We start from the raw sequence: 13,750 nt of genomic DNA on the forward strand, positions 1-13,750 counted from the left end.
TAGTTGTGTTACTGTGTAGACGTAGACCAGGGGTCGGCAACCCAAAATGTTTTAGATCCATATTGGACCAAAAACACAAAAAACAAATATGTCTGGAGCCGCAAAAAATGAAAAGTCCTGTATAAGCCTTAGAATGAAGACAACACACGCTGCATGTTTCTATATTAGTTATAACTGGGGGAAAAACATTTTTTTCATTATGCACTTCGAGAAAAAAGTCGAAATGTCGAGATTAATGTTGAAGTACAATCTCGAGAAAAAAGTCGAAATGTTGAGAAAAAAAGTTGAAATTTTGAGAAAAAAGTCAAAATTTCAAGAAAAAAAGTCGAAATGTCGAGATTAAAATAAAGGAAAAAGGATGAAAAAAAAGAAAAAGAGAAAAAAGAAAAAAAAACAAGAAAAAAAGGAAAAAAGAAAAAGGAAAAAAAAGAGAAAAAAAGGAAAAAAAGAGAAAAAAGCGAAAAAAAGAAGAAAAAGAAGAAAAAAGGGAAAAAAAAGGTCAAACATTTTTGAAAAAGGTCCAGGAGCCACTACGGCGGCGCTATATTGCCGGGTTGCCGACCCCTGGTTTAGACATACAGATTTCAACAGAAGTCTGTTTTATTTTTATTTTTCATTGGCGTATGGAACCGACTTCCTTTACTATGAATTGGCTTTTTGTTTTATTGGATTATGTGGAAAAAGGAAATGATGTTCTGCAATTCCAAACAAAGCTGTAAAGATTTTCCTCAGAAGAGATCAAACACAGTTGGTTTTTCGTGTGAACAACTTTATTTCTTTACAGCACTTTATCTTGTCTAACCTCTGTAGGCAGATTAAATCGCTGGCAGCAAAAGCAGAACCAGGAAGCCGAGAGGTGTCGCAGTTATTTCAACGGTGATGACTCACAGAGACACACCTGTTTTCAGGTGAAACGCCCGCACCCTCCCGTCTGCCGGGCCCAGGGACTCAGGTAAAACAGGCTCCTGCACGTCCTTTCTCTGAATCATTGCTTTGTTGACAGAACACAAAGTTTGGCTGAATTTCTCCTAAGACATTCTGCAAATTTCCCATCCATCAGTTGCCGGTTTGCCTGCTGCTTTGGTTGTTATGCAACGTGCTTTTTCAGACCCTAACCCTCAACCGACCTTTACGGCTTTTGATAGTGTCTTTGAATTGATTAAAGATGATAAATAAAATGGACCCAGATCAAGATGTAATGACCAATCCAATTCCAAGTTTTCTTTTTCTTCAGTCTGTATGGTTGCCAATATCTTCAGACACTACATAATAGCGAACATTCATCTGTTTACGCCTGCGTGTCAATAGTTTCTGCCACGCCTTAATTACTATGTTTGGGAGATCTCCTCCTCTGCAGGACGTCATGGACTTTTCCATCCAACATTTCTCTCCAGACGCAGACACCACCCCTGAAGTACTTAACATTTCAGCTTTTATTACTTTCTCTCTTTCTTTGATGGAAGACGTATAATAACGTGCAATATCTGTGCAATATCTGTCTACCTCACACACATCCTACCTGCTTTTTTTGCACTGTTTTTCTTTCTTTCCCGTACTGCACTACTTTTAATTCCATTCCAATGCATATACTGTTTATATTTTGTAATTCAATATTTTGTACCTTTTTACCCCTCCCCTGCATGTGTACTGCTGCTGAACAAAGTGACTTTAAACAAACAGAATAAAAAGATTACCACTTGTTCATTTGACATCGGTCAAATAAAAACGGGCCAGCTGTCTTTCTCACCACTTTATTTATGTCACTCCAGGTCACATCAAGGTCAACTCAGGACGCATCAGAGAAGGAAACAACAGCTTCAGTTCAATCCCTCCATCCTGAGCAAGCACGAGGTGACAGTGGAGGAAATCAGAATCAGAAATCAGAATCAGAAAAAGGTTTATTGCCAAGTTTGTTAAACACACACAAGGAATTTGTTGTGGTGATTGGTGCAATACAATACCATAGCAAATATATAATGAAAAGAGAGAGTGCCGGATATGAGTCTGTGCAAAAGTGACCTAGGATGTGCGTAAATGTAACACGGGTCAGGAATTGGAATATTTACGTTAATGTAACGTAGAGTGGGATGGGGGGGGCAGTCCGTGGTAGACGGGGAGGGGGAGGGGGGACCGGGGCCTTGTTGACGAGGACAGCTGCAGACGGGAAAAAACTGTTCTTGTGGCGTGAGGTTTTGGTCCTGATGGACCGCAGCCTCCTGCCAGAGGGAAGAGTCTGGAACAGTTTGTGTCCGGGGTGGGAGGGGTCTACCGCCGTCTTTCCTGCACGCTTCAGGGTCCTGGAGGCGTGCAGGTCCTGGAGAGATGGAAGATTGCAGCCAATCACCTTCTCTGCAGAGCGGATGATACGCTGCAGCTGCTCCTGTCCTTCACAGTGGCAGCAGCGTACCAGACGGTGATGGAGGAGGTGATGGAGGAGGTGATGGAGGAGGTGAGGATGGACTCAATGAAGGCCGTGTAGAACTGCATCATTGTCTTTGGCAGGTTGAACTTCTTCAGCTGCCGCAGGAAGTACATCCTCTGCTGAGCTTTTTTGACGAGGGAGGTTATGTTCAGCCCCCACTTGAGGTCCTGGGTGATGATGGTCCAGGAAGGTGAGGGAGGTGATGTTCAGCTCCCACTTGAGGTCCTGGGTGATGATGGTCCCCAGGAAGCGGTAGGACTCCACAGAGTCTGCTGGGGAGTCACACAGGGTGAGGGGGGCAGGTGGGGCTGTGTTCCTCCTGTAGTCCACTATCATCTCCACTGTCTTTAGAGCGTTGAGCTCTAGGTTGTTTTTTCTGGTGACCGCACCAGAAAAAAACCTTAAATAATAGGAATAACAAACTTCAATTCAATTAAATTGTATTTATATAGCGTCTATTACAACAGAAGTGGCACCTGGGTGTGCTGACTCCACCTCTCAGCATTAGAGTTGAGGTCTGAGATGACAGAGAACAGCATCAGAGAGAGAGAAAAGCGGTCCAGGAACATCTACTCATACCACCAATATGCAGAGGTAAAAAGCCTCCAGATAAAACTCTAAATGAAACAAAGTTGAAACATGTTTTACTTAGTCACTGCTGTGGTATGTTCTCAGTGACTGAACACTGAAATGCGGGTAGTGAACAGGTGAGGAGTTCACTGGTGTGATTGTGAACGTATGACAGATAAAAACACGACACAGACTCATGAGATGAACCAGTGAAAACCTCCACAGAATCGTCAGAATGGTCAGAGGTTAGAAAAGTGCCATCAATGATACTACAGGTCCTCTGAAACGTAAGAGAAGCATCGCTCAGTCGTAGAAAATAGTCCCGTCTTTGGGACGTCAACAAGTAGTGATGTCCCAATCCGATCACGTGATCACGTTGTTTCAGACTTGATCGAAAATCGGACGTTGCATCGTGATCAGGGATCGGTATTTTATTCTCATTATTTTGATCAGCGCATCAAATAGACTGTGGAAAAAATGCTAAACAACTGGTGTATCAGCAAGCAACAGGTCCAGGTAATGTTGCGCGACCACGCTGCTAATATGAAGAAAGCTGGGGGGGGGTGGGGGTGCGGAGTGTGGACTGTCACGTAAAGTGAGTTAATAAAGTTGTTTGTTTGTGGTGATCTGCACATGAACAAAGCCATGTGACAGCGGAGGCAAATAAATAAAAGTGAAGTTACAACGGTGACTGAAACCCGAACGGAGCGTCTTTGTCGACTTCCTCAGCTGAGTTTCAGAAATACGGCGCAGGCGGTGCCGCGCATTCTGGGCGACTTTGCGTGAACGAGGGCAGCGTGATGGACACCCTGCTACCGCGAGGAAGATCCTAGGTCACTTCAAACACAAACATTTTATTCTTTAAGCCAGAAAAGTACAGTAAGAAGTCAATGGCGGATTACAGCATGGGCAAAGTGGGCGTGTGCCCAGGGCCCTGGAGCCAATGGGGGCCCTCGGCTTTCAGACATTTTGTTTTTTTTTAAATGTGTAAATTAAAATGAAATAAAATAAATATATAAATTACATAAATGTGATTTTGAAAATGTAATTATTATGTAATTGTTTGAATGTTATGCAAATTATTGTATTAAATCATTTCAATGTCCTACTGACGTATAACGTTATGACGTAGGTCATAGTTCAAAACGCAGGTCAAACCGTTACTCTAGTGGCCAAAATGGAGAAGCGACCAAAAAGCGGGGCGGCAAAGAGGAAAAGAAAGAAAGAAAAAGACGCTAAAGATGCTGCTTTGGAAGCTGAGGGATTGAGACCCTGCCCTGCGTTTGTGTCCCATCTTGCCTGAACTCAAACGTTTTTCTTTCTCCGCAACCATCAAGAGTTATGGCATAATGTACACGCGTACCCTATGGCGTGGGCTACGCCATACCCTACGGCGTAGGCTCTGCGTCGATTTAACGGGGAACCATAAATCAGCCTTAAAGCCTGAATTACGCGTTGTCATCCAGGGCTCTCGGTGTCATTCGGACAATGTTTGGCCATTTACCCGGCCTGTGTCTGCGTTCTCCGAGGAGGTCTCAACAGAAATTGATACTAATTGCAGGGACTGTACACTGCTGGCTGGTGGAGCGCCTGCGGGCATTTGGAGGACCTGCTTGTCACCGCCTAATTGACAAGGGCTTGTCTGGCGTTTGATGTTTTACAATGTTGCAATGTCATTTAGCAGACGCGTTTCTCCAAAGCGATCAGTTTTTTTTACGTTTCATTATTAATGGTAAATGTTTGGGGTTTTTTACCAGTGAAGAAACATACATAGGATGGCAGTAATTTAACCTGTGAAAATAAATAACATATCATTTCAAAGTAATGCCGTGTGATTGTGGATTCTCTGCGCCATTGTGTGACCAAACTGAGTGATTGGGGAGGGCATGCACCGTGCACATAGGATATTATTGTAGATAGGGGCACATTGCAAGTTTGTGTCCAGGGCCCGTGGTCATGATAATCCGTCCTTGTAAGAAGTAAGAGTACAGTCTAAAAAGATCATTACTGCCTTACTTTATGACACTGTTGCTCTTTTATTTGCTTATTTGTTTACATGCCTGCTGGGTATTTTAAGTTGGGCGGCTGTTTTTATTTAATTCAAATTTATGTTTAAACTTGCACTATTTTTATTAGTTAATATTCACATTATTATAACTTGATTGTTCAAATCTTGTGTGAATATTTATAAATACAGTTTAAATGATCAGTGAATGGGGGTAGGACTAAATAAGTTTACACTTCTTCTTCCTACTCCTTTTTTGGCACATGTAAATCAAGATAACAAGTTTTAAAGGATGAAATTCTTTGTTTCGTTGTTTTGTTTTCTTAAAATTCTCATGAAGTGTTTTTTTTTTTACATGTACAAAAATAAAATAAATTAAAAAAAATAAATAAATCAAAAAACCTTGAAGAGGACTGCACTGAAAAGAATCTATACTGAAGCAATGCCCTGCAGAGGATTATTCAGTTTACCAGAAAGTTACTCGTGTCAGCAAATAAAAGAAAATGTAGAACAGATCAATGCAACTATGATAGAACATTCTTATGAAAATGCTATCAACATTAACACTGTAAATTTTACAAAACAATGCAAATCCAAGTGTTGCTTGCATCCAGTACTCGAGTTGTAAAAGAATTCAGGGGGGATGGTGGATTTTATCATATGGGGACAGATCATTTGTGCTGATTACAAATAATATAATATATTACAAATAATAGCAGTGACCAAAACAGCTGCAGAAATACTGCAGGAATGACATAGTAGCAGTTAAATGCAGCCTTCTGTAAGCTTTAAATATCCACTGGGCTTACATCAAATACATCAAAACACAACAATAAAAAACACTTTTCTGAACTTATCAATATGACTCTGTCCTTCACAGGATAAGTAACATGGATCACTGCAAAAACTCACAATCTTAACAAGAATATTTGTCTTATTTCTAGTTAAAATGTCTCATTTTAGTAAAAAAAATCTCATTACACTTAAAACAAAACTCATCACTGGAAAAAACAACAATTTTCACCTGTTTCAAGTAGATTTTCACTTAAAATAAGTAGAAAAATCTGCCAATGGAACAAGATGTTATTGCTTGTAATAAGAAGATAAATCTTGTCCCACTGGCAGATTTTTCTACTTATTTCAAGTGAAAATTTACTTGAAACAGGTGAAACTTATCAAATAAGTTATTTTTCTGGTGTTATTTTTCTGGTGATGACTCTAAATGTTGAAATAGCAGTAAAACCACATTCATTGATGAAATGACATAAGGGATGGAAAGGAGGGGTGGCAGTTTTACAGGGGGGATGATTTGGACCGTTTTTATTTCAGGGGGGGATGATTTGGACCGTTTTCATTTCAGGGGGGCATGCCATTCCCCCTCATCCTCCCTCAACTCCAGTACTGCTTGCAGCACAGCGTGTCCACTTGGGGCTTAAAGCAGTTCTCCAGAGAAAGTCATTCACGCATTTGTATCTTACACACCCAGTTCCAGCTACTCCAGTCAGATGCCACAATGCAAAACCAAGCATTTCAAAAACAGTTTCATACCTACTGCCATAATCTTCCTAAATAAATAGATGGTTTTAGCCTTTTATGCTGTGATTATGGTTTATGTTTATGTTGTATGTGTGTACTCGCCCTACTGCAAAACAAATTTACCTTCAAGTACAAGTACAGTTGAAGTGAAGTGAAGTGAAGCAGGACTGTTAAATAAAATCATATCAAGCTACATTGCATCATCAAGATGTTTGCTGCAGGTTTTACACTCCAACACCCTCTACCTGCGTTCATCATGAAGCATTTGCTGTTAGAACAGGCGTCTTCTACCCTGGTCCTCAAGTGTCCTGCATGTTTTAGATGTTTCCCTGATTCAGCACACCTGATTCTAATGAATGGAGCTCATCAGGTGGTTGTCAAGGTGTACACCAGTCTGTTAATGACAGACACTGACTACGTTTACATGCAGTCAAAATTGGGGTTATTGCTAATATTCCGGTTACTGAAACATTGGGAATATTCCGTTTACATGGTAATTAATCATTCAGGATATCTGGATCAAACCAGCGACGCACGGAGAACATCATGACGCAATTACCGTCATTTCTGCTTCTTCTTCCTGTATCCAAGTTCAAAACAAATGCTGCTTCGCTTCAGGTTTTTAAAAACCGGAATATGATCAAATTCAGGTTATTCAAAGGGGTTATTGGTGTTTACATGGCTGTGCAAATTCGGGTTTTTGCCAATATTCGGGTTTTAAAAGGGTTATTGATGCATGGAAACGCAGTCACTCATATCAGGGTGGACTGAAGCAAAGAAATATAAAACATGAAGGAGGACCCGGAGGACTCGGAGGACTAGGCTTCCCCACCCCTAGATGCTACTAAGGTTAGTAAACGAGGAGCAGGACTGTTTCTGATGACACATCTTGTCAATAAATCTGTTACTTCAGGAGGTTTTTCACCCTCAATAATTACAGCTTCGTCTGGTTCTCTTTCATGGTGTTTGCGTACAAGTTGTACAAGTATGAGGGTTTTTTTTCTTTAAGATTGTACACTGATGGTTGCTCTCAGCGCAGAACCACCTCCTGTTTTTATGACCAGACTGATTAGCTGAGTTCCTCTTTAGGTGAGGACGGTGAAGAGGAACGGATGTTTAAGGCCCGTTTACACGTAGCAAAAACGGTGGTGTTTTTATGCGTTTTGGCCGTTCGTTTACACTAAAATGAAGCTCAAAGTCTCCAAAAACCATCAGTTCTGAAAACTCCGGCCAAAGTGGAGATTTGCAAAAACTCCGTCTTCACGTTTGCTTGTACACGGAGGGAAACGGACATTTAGACTTCAGAACGTCACATTATGAGACAGAAACGTCACCAGCGTCATGAGTGACACCTGTGTTTACAATTTGTTTGTAACCGTCAATATTTTTTTTTATTTTACCTGTTTTATATTCTAAAGTCACACTTAAAAGTAACTCCACTTCTCTGTCACTCCAAACCAAAGACTCTCGTTCATCTTGGAAGTAACTGGAAGTTACTCGTGTCATTTGTTGATGTTTTTTTCCAGGATTCTGATTGGCTAGCATGACTTTATCTTCTCGTTACACTGCCCCCTGTAGGTCTGGATGCTCATAGCAAATTTCCCCTCTGTGGGACTATTAAAGGATTTCTTATCTTATCTTATCATAGCACCTTAACAGCTATTTATGCAGGTTCGTGTAAATGATGGTATTTTTCAAAACGTACAGGGGGAAATATCCGTTTTTGTAAATACCCGGCTATGTGGAAACGTGGCCTAAGATTGATGGTTCTCCTCCTGTTTTTCTCTGGGTCTTGGTTGTCGTAGATCTTTGATGGGTTGGCATGTCGGATTAGAGATAGACAACAGAAAACATATGGCTGAAAGTGTGACATGTTTAAGTTTCTTTCCTTACAGTTGGCCTCACAGATAAGGTTCAACATCGGCTCTTATAACGTACAAAACACCTCCCTTTTTCAGCATAAATATGACTGGATTAATGACAACGGTGTGCATTTCTCTCCTATCTTTGTGGTTTGAGGAAAGTGTACAGTACCTCCGGCTGGAAAACATGGTGCATGATATAATAAAAGCTTGTATTAACTTTGACGAGCACATTGAGTCCATGCTTGTAATGTGAAATGTGCTTTATAAATAAAATTGACTTGACTTGACTTGACTTGATTCTGTTCCCTGGTTTTTTTACGGTGCAGCAGACAGACGAACACGAGGATCTTTCAGTAAGAAACTGTTTTTTGAAATGCTTGGTTTTGTATCTTTTGTGGCATCTATATTTGCATTGTGACTGAAGTAGCTGGAACTGGGTGTGTAAAATACAAATGCGTGAATGACTTTCTCTGGAGAACTGCTTTAAGCCCCAAGTGGACCCGCTGTGCTGCAAGCAACACCTGGATTTGTGTTTTTTTGTAAAATCTGCAGTGTTAATGTTGATGGCATTTTTATAAGAATGTTTTCTCATAGTTGCATTGATCTGTTCTATATTTTCTTTTATTTGCTGCCACGAGTGACTTTCTGGTAAAGTGAAAAGTCCTCTGCAGGGCATTGCTTGAGTATAGATTACAGCTCAATTAGAGGGGTTTTTTTTATATCTGGAACTGTTTTGTTTCAGTAAAAACTACATTTAACCGAGAAGAACCTGTGTGTGCTTGTTCCTGTTTGAAACTGTAGCGGTTATTTGGAAGGTGTGTCCAAAGCACTGTTTGTGATGGTTATTGTAGCTTTAAGCTGTCTGGTAATCTGGTTGGACTTCATGTCTCCTCTGGGTGTGACCGGGTCCTGGACCAGCGTGACTCATGTAGCGTGACACCTGTCAATGTTGTACAAGGTTGAGCAGCTTTGTTTGTGTTCCTCCAGCATTGCTGCAACATGCTGAACACTGTTCAGGCCTATCGGGCACATAAATGACACACGGTAGCTGTCACTTCAGGGTACAGGAATCTGCATTTCAAAGCTCATGACAGCACTGAGACCACAAAAACTATAAACTCCAAATTCCCTCTGGTTTTTAAAACACAAAGGCTTTGTGGGGCATGCTATAAAAAAGGAGCTCGCTGACGCTCTCATGTGGTTGCCATTTCATTAAATGCATGTAATTTGCACACAAAATGTATTCATGTAAATTAAATTAAACTTCAGTATGAGCTACACAAGACATGAACCAAATATCTCATGAGCCAATCACATGGCAGCAACTCAAGGCAGTTCAGCATGTAGACATGGTCAAGACCAGGGTTTCTCAACCCCTGTCCTGCATGTTTTAGTTCAGGGGTGTCCAAAGTCGGTCCTGCAGGTTTTAGAGTTTTCCCTGTTTCCACATACTTGATTCTATAAGGGCCTTCACACTTACAGTGCGAAGGCCCTATTGTATCTGTAGGAATTTTTCTTTATTCTTATTCTGACAAAAGGAAGGCCTTTTTGCTCCCCTAAACGTGCCCCAAAAGTCACCAAATTGCACGTAAGCCAGGCCTGGCGAAAAATTTGATATGGTTTGCATTAATGGGCGTGGGAAAATGGTTTGACATAAAGACTCGTGGGTGGTGTCATCGGACTCGGTATTGAGTCCTTGAACAAAATTGGTGCAAATTAGCCCCGACCCTTCATCTGATTGGTCGATATCTGATAGTTCCTACTTTCTGCCATAACTTTTGAATGGTTTGACATAGAGCAGGGGTGTCCAAAGTCGGTCCTCGAGGGCCGGTGTCCTGCAGGTTTTAGATGTCTCCCTGCTTCAGTACACCGTGATTAAAGTAGCTGTGTCACCAACAGAGTTGTCCAGACCTTGATGGCAAGCTGGTGACGACTGTTAATTTGAATCAGGTGTGTTGAAGCAAGGAGACATCTAAAACATGCAGGACACCGACCCTTGAGGACCGACTTTGGACACCACTGATATAGAGAGTCGTGGGTGGTGTCATCCGCTAAACGTCCAGGCCTGAAGAATCTACATCAAGTCATACAAGCTTCCACTGCAGCCTGAACGTACACAAGGCTGTTCATCGCTGCTTGCAGCTTTAATTAATCATGGTCATCAGCTTGTCATCAAGGTTTGCACAATTCTGTTAACGACACAATCACTTGTATCATGGTGCGATGAAGAATGGAAACATCTAACATGAGTAGGGTTGCCAACTCCCTGAAAAATAAATAAGGGACACCTCATCGATTGCCTTCACCCTTCCTGGCATGGTGAATTTTTTTTAGCCCCTTTTTTGTGAGTGAAACGATTTTTTAACTATTTGACTTAAACCTGAATTGAATTAGATGCATATTTTTGAATGCCATGAACAGATGGAAAACAAATTATTATCCAGGAATTCACTTTAATACAAAATAATAAAATTAACTGAATAAAGTAAGAATCAGAAACCTGTCCTGCTTAACTTAAAATTGTATAAATTAATATAAAACAATAGAAAGAAAGCAGAACATCCATTCTGTAATAGTGCACATTTTTAGTGCAATAACAAAAGTGCAAACAGGAAGTCTGTAGAAACTCAATGCCATTTTCCATTGGCAATTTAGGACTATTTTCTGACTTTATTTAATCTCTATATGCTCCCACTTGGCCTAATTATGCAAAAAAAACAGAATAGCTTACCATAACTATGCAGACGACACCCAAGTATACATAGCCCTCTCCTTGGATGACTATGCTCCCATAGACTCACTGTGTCAGTGCATCGAGCAAATAAATGACTAAAACTAAATAACGACAAAACACAGATAATTGTCTTTGGTGCTAAAGAAGAAAGGCTCAAAGTTACTGCACATCTTGAATCTTTATCTCTGAAGCCAAAGGACCAGGTAAAAAATCTTGGTGTTATTATTGACTCTGATCTGAACTTTAACTCCCACATCAAGTCTATAAGAAAATCTGCCTTTTATCATATAAGAATCATGAATAAGAAAAACTTATTCATGCTTTCATTTCTAGCAGGTTAGACTACTGCAATAGTCTCTTCTATTCTTCTCTCTCTCTCTCTCTCTCTCTCTTCCTCTTGCATCCTCACAGCTTCCATCTCAGTCTGGTACGGCAGTCTGGCCACCCACTCACGCAGCAAACTCCAACGTATCATAAAAAAAGCATCTCTAATTACAAACACCCCCTTCCCATCACTTGATTCACTTTACCATAAACGCACAATAACAAGAGCACATAAAATAATCTCTGATTCAACACACCCAGCTAACCACCTGTTTCAACTGTTGCCCTCTGGCAGACGCTTTAGGTCCATTTCAATAAAAACAACCCGGTTCAAAAACAGCTTTTTTCCCACTGCCATCAGGCTACTGAACTCCACTCATCTCCATACTCCATTTGTGTTAAATGTATAGTCTGTATGTAAATGTCTGCTTTAATGTCGATGTCTGCTCATGTATGTTTAAATGTATAAACTGATGTCTGTTGTCACACAGTACTATGTGCTGGCACGATGCTGTGCCGAAAGCAAATTCTGCCGACTTGTTGTGCAGTCCTTAATAAATGAATTGAATTGAATTGAATTGAATTGAATTCTCAGGCCTCCCTAAAAAAGCTACTAAACAACTTCAACTCATCCAGAATGCTGCTGCTAGACTTTTAACAAGAACCAAGAAAGCTGAACACATTACACCAGATCTTAAATCTCTGCATTGGCTACCGGTGTGTCATAGAATAGATTTTAAAATACTCCTACTAGTGTATAAATCTCTTAATGGGTCAGGCCCAAAGTACATCTCTGAACTGCTTCTACACTATGAACCCCCTAGACCTCTTAGGTCACCAGGGACTGGTCTGCTAACTGTTCCTAGGACCAAAACAAAGCATGCTATTATGCCACATTTAGCTGGAATAAGCTCCCGGAAGACCTTAGATCTGCCCCAACTTTGCCTATTTTTAAAACTAAGCTAAAGACCCTTATGTTAACTTCTGCCTTTAACTGCTGCTAAACCGCAGCACTTTGTATCGACTGTAAGCTTTTATTTCTTATTTCTATTTTAATTTTTAACTTTATTTTTTAATCTTACTGTTAATGTTTTTATTGTGTTCTGTATGATTCAATTCAATTCAATTCAATTTTATTTATATAGCGTCTAATACAACAAAAGTTGTCTCTAGACGCTTTCCAGAGACCCATACCCAGAACATAAACCCCCGAGCAGTTATTACATAAACAATGGCAGGTAAAAACTCCCCTAGTGGGAGAAAAACCTTAATCCAAACAGTGGCAAGAAAAACTCCCCTTTAGGAGGGAAGAAACCTTGAGCAGGACCAGGCTCATAAGGGGGGACCCTCCTGCCGAGGGCCAGACTGGTGGGTCAGGGACGGCAGCAGCACAGCAGGCAGGTGGAAGCAGCAACGGGATGACCAGGGGTGGGGACCGCAGGCCAGCATGCAGCTCCCGAAGCTCCGGCCCAATCATCAAGTTGGGGTGCAGGGTCGGGGAAAGGTTGAGAAGGGACAGGGCCAGGGAGAGGAGTCTTGACGGACAAACCTCTCCCCCGCCTGCCCGGGCCGTTACCCTGCCCCTCTCACTCCCACACTGCAGGTTCCGGTGTCCGGCAAAGGATGCTTTGCCGGATGATGTTGATTGTAATTCAAGAAGCCTATTGGAACATTAGGTTCTGATATGTTGTTGATCTCTTTGTATTTTACTTGTGCTATGCGTAGCTCTTGCTGCTTGTCCCACACAGATTTTATGTAAAGCACTTTGAGTTGCTTTGTGCATGAATTGTGCTGTATAAACAAATCTGACTTGACTTGACTTGACTCTCACAGTAATACGGGACAAAGTGCATCCCTTTTCAACTCAATACGGGACGCGTACTTTAGTTTATAAATACGGGACGATTCCGTTTTCCAAGGGACAGTTGGCAACCCTAAACATGAGAGACATGGCCGTCGAGGAGCAGGAATGCCCAACCCTGCTCTATGACCACAGTGAACCGTCTTCAGACGGCTACTCCCAGCAGTATAACATTCAAATCATCCTAAACTCCTTTGTTGAACATGATAATGGCTTTACTGTGCTCCAGTGGCCCCCACAGCCAACAGTCAGCACATCACACACCATTTGGATGTGCACAAAAACACACACACATACATACATGTATATGTATACATGTATGTATGATGTTGTGTTTGTCTATTATTGTGAAATATCAGAGAAAGGGCATTAATGGACCCATTAGAGCTGTTTACTGCTGTTTTCTGAGGGAGCAGCCCAGTTCTGGTGAAAG

The sequence above is a fragment of the Cololabis saira genome, chromosome 13, assembly GCF_033807715.1.
Source record: "Cololabis saira isolate AMF1-May2022 chromosome 13, fColSai1.1, whole genome shotgun sequence".
In the NCBI taxonomy this organism is placed as follows: domain Eukaryota; kingdom Metazoa; phylum Chordata; class Actinopteri; order Beloniformes; family Belonidae; genus Cololabis; species Cololabis saira.